Raw genomic sequence first — 12789 nt, 5'->3', positions numbered from 1 at the left:
AACGGCGCTGCCGCGCCGGTCCCGTCCGCGCCCGCCCCTCGGGGCTGCCGTGCGGGGCGCCCGGGCCGGCGGGAGAGAGAGCCCCGAGCGGAGGGGGCAGCCCGGACGGGGCGAGGGCGGGCAGCGCCGGCGCGGGCCGCCCCCGACAAAACTTGAGCCTCAGCGCAGGGCCGGCGGCGAGGGGCCGGGCCGCGCCTCGCCCCCCGCCCGCCCGGCGGCTGTCGGCCCGGGGAGCCGCTCCGCTCCCCCGCCCCTACCTCCCACCGTAAGGATCTGTCTCGCTCGAGGGGACCCGCGGCGCCCAGCCCCACGCGTGGGTGCGGACGGCTCCGTCGCCTCCCGCGGGGCTGGCCGGGCGCGGAACCCTTCGGAGGGGCGCGCTGCCTTCCGCGGCAAAACCCGGGAGCCGGCACGGGCAGAACCCCCCCCCCCCGGGGGCCTGCCCTGCCCGCGGGGCCGGAACGTGGGGCACCGGCCGGCGGGGCCGGGCTGGCCGCCGCGTCGGGGAGCGGGGTGGCTGCGGCGGGCGGGTGGGTGATGTGCAAACCACCCGCCGCGGGTGGCTAAGGAATCGCTCGGGACCGGCCGCAGCGGCCCCGTCGCGCTGCCGGAGCTGCCGCTGGGAAGCCGCTCCCGAGTTCCAAAAATAAGAAATCTCCCTGCCGCTGCCCCGGCCGGCGGATGGCGAGGGGATACAGCCGGCAACAGCCGCCCGAGAGCCCGGCACCGGGGCGGGAGGCGATGCCTTTCGGGCCCGCCGCGCCCGGCCCGTCGGGGCAGCAGGGCGGCGGGTGGCAGCAGCCCCGGCGCGGTCGCCGCGGTGCAGGGCCGGGGGGCCGCTTAAAACCGCTGCCCCCCCGGCCCCCGCGGCGGCGGGAGAGGCCGCTTCTCGCCGGGCGCCCCCGCAAGCTGTGCGTGCCGTGCCTGGCTCCGGGGCCCGTCCCGGCGCTGGCCGCCTCAGCGCCGTGGGTGACGGCAAATCCCCGGTGCAACGGGGCGCGTCCCGGGGCGCTCCGCTGCTACCGCTGCCGTCCCCCAGCCCGGGCGCCGGGCGGCCCCGGAGTGGTGCCCGCTGCCCGTCGCGCCCTCCCGGCCCGCGGGAGCCTCTGCCCGCCGCGACGGCACCGCCGCCAGGTGTTTAAGGTGACACCCTGAGAAACCGGGGCGCCGGTCCCCCCGCCAGCGGGCAGCGGCGGGTCTGGGGCAGCGGGCCCGCGGCACCCCGACGGCGAGCGGCCCCGGGGCGGCCCACCAGCGCTGCGCGGCCCTCCGCGGGCGCGGGGAGGCGGCCCGGCCCGGCTCCGGCGGCAGAGCTCGCTCCCTGCGCTCCTGCGGGGCTCGGCTGGCCGGGGTGACACGTTCGGCTCCCGTTGTCGCTGTAAGTGCTGCAGGGGCTGCGGAACAAGGGCGCAGAAGTGCGCCTGGACGCAGGGGCAGATAGGCTAAATTTGGCGGGTGAATGACTCGCTTGAATTCTTTCCTTTTATTTTTTCTTTTTTTTTTTTTTTTTTTTTCTTTTAAAGGACACTGGGATACATGTAGAGATGAAGCTGAATCGTGCAAACTCTAATAAATAAGTAAATAGCTGCCGCCGACACTAAGCTTGTCGCCACCGGGGCTCAACTTAACTTCAACGACTGCTGATTTACCCAAAAGAGAAACTGAGGCACCGGGAGTGAAGCGATGTCCCCAAGGTCATGTGGCAGCGCAGTAGCAGCCAGCCGGGCCCCGGCCGTGGGTACCATGTGTGCAGGCTCCCACCTGCCACCCGACCCCTTTCCGTAGCTGCTTGCAGGGCACCTTCCTCCAGCCCCGTGTCTTGCAGCTTTTTCAGGGCTAAACACACCGGCCCTATGACCTGCCACACCAAGGCCAACTGGAATTAAATGCATGCTTTCCACTCACTCGCCCACCGTCTTGGACACTGAGTGCTCCAGACCCTTCCTCTCTTTTAATCCCGGATTTTAATCCCGGAGGATAGACAGCCCTGAAGGAATGCAAATTGATGTCTCAAAGCTTGGCAGCAAAAATAATCCCCCCACCCCATCACCTACATTTTTGAAGTGGAGGAAAAGCTCTTCCTCCAGAATTTAATCCCTCAGAGGGGGTCTGGAGGACCCCCGTGCCAGCAGCTCCCGTTCAGGATTTGTAGTGAGCAGAGTTGTCCCCGGTGCCGGCTCCAGGGCCCGACGCCTTGGGCAGTGGCGGGGCAGCCTCCTGCCGCTGTGGCTGGGTGCGTGGCTGTTGCTGTCCCTTGCTGCCCACCCCAGTCCCCTGACCGATGGCAGGCGTGGTCCCCGCTAGCAAACTGTAGTAGATTCCAGTGCATCTTCAAAGTCCTGTAGAATTACCAAGTCCTTTGCCTGGTAATTTACAGATCATAAGATAGTTACTAGGTTGTTTTCTTAGTAATTAACAGATCCCGAAGTAGTTACTGAGTCCTTGGTCCAGTGGCCTTCTTGGTCATTAATAGATTATAAGGTAGTCAAACTGTTTATTTTCTGAGTTATGGGCATATGGGATCCCAACAAAAAGCAATCTACGTTCACGAAGTTTGGATTCAAAGCCTGGGTGTGCTCAGGTCTGTGGGTTCTCTTCTCTTGCTGCTCTGCCTCTGCCTAACACTTGGTATGTTTTTCACAAACTTTAGGTTTCCTCCAGATATGGGGGTTGTCAGGTCTAGGTTCAGCTGCAAGGTTTGTCCCATCAGAATGAAATCCTCCTCCAAATTTTGTTGCCTCTGAAGAGAAAAGGTTTGTTGCAAGCTGACAGCTTTCCGTGCTTGCATTTCTTTCTTTAAGGGGGACCCCCCAAAAAAAACAACAACAACAAAACAGATGCAAGAAACTTAGGAAAACTTTTGCAGTGTGCCCGTGACCATGGGTGATTCCTCTGTCCCTCTGGAGTCTGACAACAAAATTGAAAGTGACAGGGGTATATTGTTGAAACTGCCTTTTCTTTGATCATTTTCCTTGCTGTGTCTGTTCCAACTAAATGAGGGAATGGGGCTACAAATACTAGTGGATTTTCTTTTTTTCTTTTCTTTTTCCTTTGTTCTTTTTTTTTTTTTTTTTCTTCAGTGGTGGGGAAGGTCCAACTACTCTCATGCAAAGAAAGGAGAACACCCTGCAACCACAAAGGCCTGATGCTGCTCTTGCTTATGCTGATGTGAATTAAAAATAACTCTACTGATATCAATAAAGCATCATCAGTGTGTGTGAGAAAGGAGAACTGGGTGCCTGATGTGTGTAATTGCTGAATTTGGAGCCTTTCCTCTCTTCCCTTTGCCCTGGCTCCTCCTTTCAAAAAGGAAACCTTTGGAACAAAATGCCTTTAACCTGGAGAGTGAATGCAACCTAGGTGGTTCAGCAGAGTGCAATTTAATTCAAGAACCTGGTATTGATGGAAATAGAATTGTTAAAAAATAAAATAATAATAGAAAAGAAAAAAAAAACCCCAAACAAAAAGACCCAACCAAAAACCTCACAACCTCCAGAGAGGAGAAAGTGAACTAAACTAATCCTATTAAACATGGTAGCATGTTTCTGTGCAGCTCGCTGAGAGATTAAGCACAGGAAAAGGGATAAGTGCTGCTTCAGTTTCACTAAACTAATGTGACAACTTGTCATTGGAAATCTTTACAGCTTGTTAGCAGATGACTAGCTGATTCAGATATGTTTTCTACCATTTCCTTTGTGTCTGGGGGTGATGTTTTTTCTTTCCTGTTCCTTTCTTATCCATACTGCTTTATTTTGCTTTTTAATCCTTCATGTCTCCTTCAAGTCAAAACATTTAACTTGCTTTAATCAATATTTTGTTTTGAAGATGTCCCTTGACCTTTTGTTTGCGCAAATTAACCTTCAAGGGCACCTCATTCATTCATTAACCTCAGTGGGATGCCGTATCCCTTGTACATGGCATTTTAGGATGCATAAAACATTTATGAATGTTTAGACATATTGCAGTGAATGACTGTGATACCGCTGCGGTTACTACTACTGCTACTATAATATATTCATTTTCCTTCCATCTCTGTCTTTCTTCCTCTCTCTTTCTCTCTTCCCTTCTTTTTTATTTTTCTCTTCCTTCTCTTTCTTCCTTCCTCTTTCTTTCTTTTTCCTTTCTTTCTTTCTTTCTTTCTTTCTTCTTTCTTTCTTTCTTTCTTTCTTTCTTTCTTTCTTTCTTTCTTTCTTCTTTCTTTCTTTCTTTCTTTCTTTCTTTCTTTCTTCTTTCTTTCTTTTTCTTTCTTTCTTTCTTTCTTTCTTTCTTTCTTTCTTTCTTTCTTTTTCTTTCTTTCTTCTTTCTTTCTTTCTTTCTTTCTTTTCTTTTTCCTTTCTTTCTTTTCTTTCTTTTTCTTTCTTTCTTTCTTTCTTTCTTTCTTTTTTCTTTCTTTCTTTTTCTTTCTTTCTTTCTTTCTTTCTTTCTTTTCTTTTCTCTTTTCTTTCTTTCTTTCTTTCTTTCTTTCTTTCTTTCTTCTTTCTTTCTTTCTTTCTTTCTTTCTTTTCTTTCTTTCTTTTTCCTTTCTTTCTTTCTTCTCTTTCTCTCTTTATTTCTTTCTTTTTCTTTCTCTCTCTTTCTTTTAATCTTTAGCCCTTTCTTTTCCTTTCTTTCATCCTTTTGTTATTTTTCCTTACTTCTCTTTCTTTCTTTTTTTTCCTCTTTTTCTTTCTTCACGTGTTGTTTGTGTGCAGAAGGCAAGCAAAAACGTGTTGTTTGTGTGCAGAAGGCAAGCAAAACAGCCAGGCTGGGAGAACTTTTAGCATTAGTAACATAATTTCAAAAGCAGGTGTCTCAATGCCTTAGAAACATATGCTGAGTCTTAATTTTCTCCTCTCCTCTCCTCTCCTCTCTCCTTTCCTCTCCTCTCCTCTCCTCTCCTCTCCTCTCCTCTCCTCTCCTCTCCTCTCCTCTCCTCTCCTCTCCTCTCCTCTCCTCTCCTCTCCTCTCCTCTCCTCTCCTCTCCTCTCCTCTCCTCTCCTCTCCTCTTCCCCTCACCCTTTTCTCTTTCCCTTGGCCCTCCCCCACTGTCAAAGGCATGATCGTTGAGTAAATGGAAAAAAAACATTTTACAACATTAAAGGAAGACTGTTTAGAAAAGGAAGGCCCTGCTGAGGTGTAGAGGAAGCCTGTTTATTAACACTGGACACCTCTTATCTCAGGCAGCTCCAGATGGATGTCCCCCTCAGTAATTCCCACTCTGCCAAGTGGGGTTAAGCAGGGTAACCACCTTGACGTGGGCTGGTGATCACCAGGGGATCATCGGCTCCTTCAGAGAGAAATTTTAGCAGAAACTTGGGGTGGGGGAGGGAGAGCCATCAGGCTCAGCATAAAAAGCTTGCACGTGGCCAGATTTACCTTTGTGGCTGTAAATTGCTTGCTGCCTGGGACAGAGCCAGGTTTTGATTGAGAGATAAAGTAGTTCAAATCTGTCAATAATTAACTGTCACTCAATTAAGGCTTTCTTAACAAATTAGCACTTGGTAGCACCTAGGGTGCAGGTTTTTCATGGGAAAAGGCTAATAGAGTGACGTTGGCCATTAAGTTTGCCCACTGAGTATCAGCTAATGTCCTGCTCGGTTTAAACGCCACTGTGTAAGTTTGGTGAATTTGTTCCCAAACCCCGTTTCTGCCAGATTGCTTTTCAGATTAACCATTTGTGCTTTACCAAGCTAAACAGCACAGGGCAGGCTTTGCAAATAGGAGAGGTATCCCTGATTGCTCAGGGTTGCCTGGCTGTCAGCTAGGAAGGAGCACCCTGATGTAAATGAGGCCGTGCAGGTTTGCATTTACAGAAATTGGGTGGAGCCCCTCTAAAACCATGCAGGTCCATGTGGATGGATGGAGCAGAGTTACGTACTCTGCCTCCAGTGTAAGCTGCTGCGATGTGTTTCTGTCTCACACAGGGCCTTGCTCTTCCCCAGCCTGCTCCTTGCAACGGGTTGGACGGAATGCTGAAAGGAAAAAACATTTCCACCCGCTTTATCCCACGCAGAAATTCTCATCCAAGCCGCTGCCACCGGTCTGCAACCTCTTGTCACTTCCATCCTTACATGGCCCTGGGTACCTGGCTTCACCAAGGCTCATCGGGTCAAATGCATTTCCAGGCACATTGCAAAGCTCCGTGTTTATGCTTGTCTCCCAGATTCCTCAAAGAATCCTTCTGTGGCGATAGAGGTAGCATTAGCGTTTCTCTGGTAGCAGATGTTTTGTCAATTTGCTTTCAACCCCCTCCAAACTAGCAATGCTGTGGGTGTGTCATCCCACTCTTCCTTTTAATTCTCCATTCAGAAATTGTAAGTGAATGTCCGATGTCAGCCGGATCAAGCAGAGCCTTCCCAGTTTACATCAGCTGGTGCTGTGGCCCCGTGTTTGTGCATGCTGCTGGATCAACGCTGACGGGACGGGAATTCCCTTGGTAAATTAATTCACAGACAGACTCTGGAAGTGATGATCATTTGTCACATCAACCCTGCTGAGGAGGAAACCATCTCTTGAGAGTCAGAAAACCTTTTGCTTTCCATTGGCATTGAATTCTCCTGGTGTCACACGCAGTTGCACCTCCAGGAGGTGTAATCACTGAGTCTGTTTAGAAGTCAAATGCAAAACTCTGGCAAATGGAGGTTCTGATTCATACTGTATTACAGGAAAGGCTGCGAGGTGGGAGCTGATTTTAGCTTCAACTCTGATCTGTTCCTCTGATACGGTTTATGCTTAGTATGGGTTTGGTTAAATCAGTCACTGCTTACCTCGCTGAATAGCTTTCCATCTCTTTTGACCAAAGCATCCCTTACCTGCAGCATGGGCCAAAGCGATGCTGGACAAGAGTTTAAAAACAAAATTTGGGAAGCTTTCCAGATTGTTCTTTGTAAATGAAGACCTTGGGGATGCACACTGTTGTCTTGTACAAAAACTAATCCCGATGCATCTTTCTTTCTATTAATCATATCGGAAGAGCTACCAGAGAGGGACAGATCTTAGCCAGCGCCACCCTACCGAGGTTCAAAATTCTGAACTGTTTCAGCAACTTCCATGTGGAGGGGTTAAAAGCACATGAAAAAATACTTTGTGTTGCCCTGTCCTAGTACTTGCATTAAAAGTCTTAAGAAGTTTAAAAATCATAAAGCAGGAGAAAAAGAAGCACATTGGATAGTTTTAAACTGTGCCTACCCCGCTGAGTAATCAAAGCTGGTATTGAACAGGAAACGTAGTTTAATTTTTTAGACTTACCTTCTTTTGGTTCGTTGGCGGTTTTAAGAAAGAGGAAGATATATCTGTAGAGGGATTATAACCTGGGGAAAACTCTTTTGTGTGTGTGTGTGTGTGTGCGCGCGCAGCGCGCGCGCGCTGAATTAAATTGTTTTTATATTATATAGTTTCAAGAACCCATCTTTTCTAATAAGAAGTCATTCCCATTATCTGAAGAATGCATACGATCTGTCGCCTCTAAGGACTCAGTCCCACAAGGCATCGAGGGACAACTTTTTCAGGGGCAGCGAGGCATCTAACAGCACTTCGAAACAGTTGCAAGTGCTATGCTATTAGTTTTCATAGGACACAGGTGTCTGAACAGTTTTGTAAGGTCCTGAATGAGCCAATGGATGTAGGAGCCTAAAGCAGAGCATAGGCTGTCTCTAGGTGTCTGTATACAAACTGCCATCACGGATCATCCAGCCCCTGAGGTGCTCCGGTGCTGTTTCTGTGTTTGCGAAAGCCATCCCTCAGTGTGCAGCTATGTACAGGGGCATCTGGGAATCTTTCAGGAGTCAGTGCGCTGGCTTTGCCCACGCCAATGGGCTCCAACACCACTGCACCCAGCACTGCTTTCTTTGCAAGATGTCCTCATGGTGGTGTCAGTTCCCATCTTTCATAGGATAGCCTATAAGTTAGGGTGTCTCTCCTAGGTGTGGGAAATTTGTGTTTATCAGGTTCCTTGTCCCAAAGCCAAGCAAATTCATGGCTCTCTCCTCTATAAAAAGTGTGCTGGCCACCAGGCTGTGGGCTGGGATCGTTCTTACCACTCCTTGGAGGATTTTATCGCATTGCAGAAAGGAACCAAATTATCACAGGGTTAAAAGGAGAAGAAACAAGTGAGCTTGACTTCGTGAAAGGTGCTTAAAATGAGAGACTGGGAAGGGGTAGTGCTGTGCTTCCAGGATTGTGTATTTTACCTATCTATAATGGCTCTGTAATGCGAAATACGTCACTGTCCCGGGGAGGGGGGCCCAGGAGTCCCTCAGCCCGGGTGATGGTGCGTGCCACTGGGGCGTACTCTGCGTGCTGATCCTCTTTCTGGCCTTGGCAATCTGTGAGCCTTTCTGTAATGCTGCACAGCTTTGCTGGAGTGGATGGAGGATGTTGCAGCAATTAACATGAAGGCACTAACGTCTCTTATGGATTTTAGCCTTGAGTAGCTGAATCATTACGTACCTACGTAATGAAAAAAATTCATCCAGAGTGCCCTAAGCTCCCACTGAAGTTACTGGGCTCACACTCAGCAGTGTCAGGGCCAAAATAATGTAGGTGCCTTTTTCTGGAAAGGAGATACATCCCTGACATAGAGGTCAAATGGCATTTATAACAACATTAATAATTTCAGAGCATCATGCTGTTGAATTCTAGGAATGATTAGACCAGTTTGGCAATACTGTTTAGTTGCTTTTACAACAGAAATATGCTGTTTGCCTCCTGAGAGATTCATAAGGAAAAAAATACAATCTATATCAATGAGTAAGATATTTTCCTTACCAGAGATATTGATTTAAATATTGACTTTGCTGCTGGAGGGTTATTTCACTCTATGCTGCAGATACTCATTGTCAAGTGACACGTGTTTTATGTACTAATAAAAATGTGATTTCTGGCCCAGTAATCTTATCGGGATGATTCTGATTTTTTGCATTTGGTTTGGTCTGCAAGCAGTTGTCCTTTCTAAAATTGAGTAGTTATTTTCTTCGGAGTGTCAATGCGCTTCGCTTTATGTGAATTACTTGCAACTAAGATCAAAACAAACAAATGTTAAAAACAGTCCCACACACAGCCCCTTTGTCCTATTAGTTCGTTTTCCTTTCAATCTTTCAGCAATGGGTTTAGGCTCTGCAAGACAGAAGTTCTTTATTTAGCAACAGAAAAGGTGCCGCCGCAGAACCTGTTACAGCTTGTCAGAAAACCAGCCCGAGTGTGTTCTGGGACAAGGACTGTCTTTTTATTGCTAGGTTATACAACAGGTCTCACGTTGGCTTGCTGACCCCGATCAGGTCTGGCGATAGTAGTAACGACAACAATAGCTTATGCCACCGAGCAGCAACCCAATGCTCAGGAGGGCTGCGGCAGCTCCCGTCGCAGGCCAGACGTGCCAGCTGCTTCCTGTGCAAAGTACCAGCCCAGGAGGAAATAACCCAAGGAGTAAAAATCCCAGCCCCTCGTAGCCCCCAGCTTTTAGACATGATGATTTATTTCACCGGAGCGTTGTATCCATGAAGCAGGGGTTATCACTGAATAGTTTCACTGATGTTAAAATTCTCCTCACTGGACAGCTGGTCCTGCCTGTGGAGCCTGGACCCGTGCATGTGTGTAGAATTGCACGCTCTGAACAAAACCTCTCTGGAGGGCAGCTGGGTGTGCTGCTGCCATGCAGCTTGGTGGCACCGAGGTCCCGTGGCACTGGGAGCACTGAGGTGGTGGAGAGCAACCTGAATGCTTGTGGTCCCTCCCTCTTTCTCTTACGTGCCGTCGGGACAAGGTGAAAATACGAGGCAATGTAACACACATCAGCTCTTTGGCCTCTTCAGGGATCACCCCAGCTGCCTGCAAGTGGGATGACAAGAAACTAGAGTAGTTTGCGGAGGGGAATTGCATGCAAAAGATTGCTTCTGCTCTGAAATTCCTGAGGTCAGCTGTGCCCATATCTTCTAGGCACTAGCACTACCCCCTTCGCAGCAGAGGACCACCGGCACCTGCACGCAGGAAGACGAGCTTTGCCTGGGAAAAGCCTCCCTGTAAATCTTTCCCTTGGGAGCACTGAATTTCAGACCATACGTACGGATGGTAAAAATTCTGTACCAAAACAGGCCTTTGCTCAGCTCCTGACCCATCAGGACAGAAAAAGGAGCAGAGACATACCCTTCTGGAGGTTATCCGCAGCCAAGGGGCGAAGCTGGCAGAAAGGCGAATCTTAGACCCCCATTAGTAAAGCTCTTCTCTGCCTAGCCTCTGCTAATGGGGTTCTGGGACTAGAAGCTGTTTATTTTGGAAGAAACAGGGGGACAAAGGGGGATTTGGGTCACTTGCAGATTTTTCTTTTTCCTGGGTGAATTTACAACAAACATGAGAACTGGAACTGCAGTGTAAATTCACCTTATTTTATATTCACTTATAACCTTTACTAGAGGTTACTTAGCTTAGTTATATCCCTTTCCATCTACTTACACACAAGGAATTTGCCTTTTTAACCACAGTGTTTTAACTGAAATTTTGGGGCAAACATGCCAAGTCTTTATTAACCCCAGCAGTATAATTTCTCATTACAAGACTGATTCAGAGGAAACAGCGTTGCTAAAACAGCTACTGAGTCCCAGCAAAAATGACAGTTTTCCTCAATCAGTTCCTTTTGTGACCTTGATCTGAACCTTAATCTGTTTTAGCAAAATTCTTTTTATTAGCCATTCATACTTAATCATACTGCTAATTTTCCTGTTTTTAAACTATCAATTTAAGGCTGCTTTTTCATGTAACTAATCAAGGCTGATGTATGTTATTTTGGCTATGATTTCTAATAATTACTCTTAAGAGTTTTTTAAGTCTCCATTTTCCATAGATAACTGTCAAAATTGTAGATAGGGGCAGAATGGCTTGTTTCTGTGATATTGCACATACAAGTCTGCTTTCTTATCTTTAGTGAAAATAACCATTACAAGCATTGTATGGGATATCTGAGCCTCATCTTCTTTTCTTTCCTAACATCAGCAGTTGGTTTTCATTAACATTATTGTTGCAGACGAGCATCATTGGAGGGAAGAAGGTTTTTAAGGATCAGGCTCCATCTGAGATATTTAGAATAAAAAAATAAACATATACTTGCAGCTGTCTCACAAAGATTGTAAACTGTTGTAGCTAGTGACTAGTGATTTTTCTTTGCCTATGATATTAAAGAACAGATTGTGTTACTATACTTATCTCTACCTTTACAAACAAATACACCAGGAAAATACGTTGAACAGAAGAAACCATGCTTGTTATCAAATGCTTAGCTACACTGACTACAGTTTTTTGTACTTTTTGGCAAAAGCCTCAAAACATATTGTGGCTTGATTAAGCTCTGAATTCTTTACAGTGTAAAGGGAGCCTTTTTGTGTCTGTAGTACGCACTCGGCTCTCCACCGAAGGCAGCAGTTCGCTGCTGTTACTTGCCATTCACACAGCTGCTGCACGGAGATCGCTCCCCCTTGTCCTGGGATTTGTACCCACCAGAAACGCTTCTCCCCCCACCAAACTGATTATCATCACGGCAGTGCTACGATCTTAAAAGCCTGGTACTTCTGATTAGGTTCTTGTTGAAGTTTGCGGAGTTGACCGAGTACCGGGGGCTTTGTGTGTGTGCAGCGGGGTGGTTGCAGGGCGTAAGACACATCCTCCCCAGTTACAGGTGCCACTGGAGCAGCACTTGGGGAGAAACTTCTCTCGCTGCATGCTCAGTGGGACTTTGTCAAATGATGTGCTAACATTCTCTTAGGAGTGAAGCAGATTTCTTAATTGCAAGTGAACTCAGTCTGACAGATAGGATTTTCTACCCTCAAGAGGAAGGAAAGCCAGAAACTTAGGGGTTTGGTTGATGGTTTGAGTTTTTTTCTGTGGGTTTATATTTTGGAGATGTTTTGTTGGGGTTTTGTGTTTTGGTTTGGGTTTTTTTGGTTGGTCAGGGTTTTTTTTTTGTTTGTTTGGGGTTTTTTTTTTGTTTTTTTTGTGGTTTGTTGGTTTATTTTTTTGTGGAAGATGCTCAGATGTCTTGGTAATGGGTTCCTGTGCCAGATGGAAGGCAATGGCTGGAAGAGTAGACGAACAAAGACTCTTCACAATCTTTTTCCCTAATTAAATTCTTTTTTCTGTAAAAGTGTTTTCCCCACTAGATTGAAAGGATTGCCATGTATGATTGTTTAACAAACTACAGGTTAATTGTGTTATATTTATCTGTACAAAAATTAATGTTATATGTAAAAATGGATGAAAGTGCTTGAATAGTTCATTAATTAACTCAGCCCTATTGTTAGCAGGGTTGGCATTAGAGGAAAGAATAATGCCTTTTCAGTTCAAAACCTTCCCTCCCTCCCAATCCATTTTATCTCTTCTTGTCACTTCCTATTAGCTGATCATGACATCTTATCTTTTTCCTGAAGGGTGGTCCAGAAGATTACTTTGGAGCTCATGTAAGTGACACTCCAAGGATTGGCCGGCAGCGGGCTCAGCAGCCCCGGCCCCCGGAGCCATGGGATGTCATCCCCGTGACATGCCTGGAAACCCCAGCTCATCCCTCAACTGTCCAGTTACAGCAGCATCTCCGTCATGTTGCACTTCAAGTCTGTCACTGGCATGGGTTCACGCTCCTCACCCGGGAACCTTTCTCTGTTTTGCTGAGGACCGTATTTTTATTTTTAACACAGAGTCCTTCACATCAGTGGCAGTGAGGGTTTCTTTTGCAAGATGGGATTCTGCCCTAGGAGAAGATGGCTGGGCATCATACTCCAAATGTACACACACGTGCTAAGAGAGGAGCTGTGCATGAAAGCTGCCTAAACA

At 47.7% G+C, this 12789-nt stretch overlaps 1 protein-coding gene and 1 long non-coding RNA gene across 3 annotated transcripts in view; one reads left to right on the top strand and one right to left on the bottom strand.

Annotated features, from left to right (window-relative positions):
* The window catches only part of PROX1 (prospero homeobox 1), a 51487-nt gene extending 51143 nt beyond the window's left edge, over window positions 1–344 (bottom strand). The window contains exon 1 of the mRNA XM_055725479.1: window positions 258–344. The gene's annotated coding sequence lies outside the window, so the exon portion shown is untranslated. The remainder of the gene's footprint in view (window positions 1–257) is intronic.
* Window positions 1–12789, top strand: part of LOC114016588 (uncharacterized) — a 67471-nt gene that overhangs the window by 911 nt on the left and 53771 nt on the right. The window lies entirely within an intron of this gene.

This window comes from Falco cherrug, chromosome 13 (genome assembly GCF_023634085.1).
Source record: "Falco cherrug isolate bFalChe1 chromosome 13, bFalChe1.pri, whole genome shotgun sequence".
Lineage (NCBI taxonomy): Eukaryota > Metazoa > Chordata > Aves > Falconiformes > Falconidae > Falco > Falco cherrug.
The sequence above is the reverse complement of the archived record's forward strand: the minus strand, read 5'-3'. Positions and strand labels throughout refer to the sequence as shown.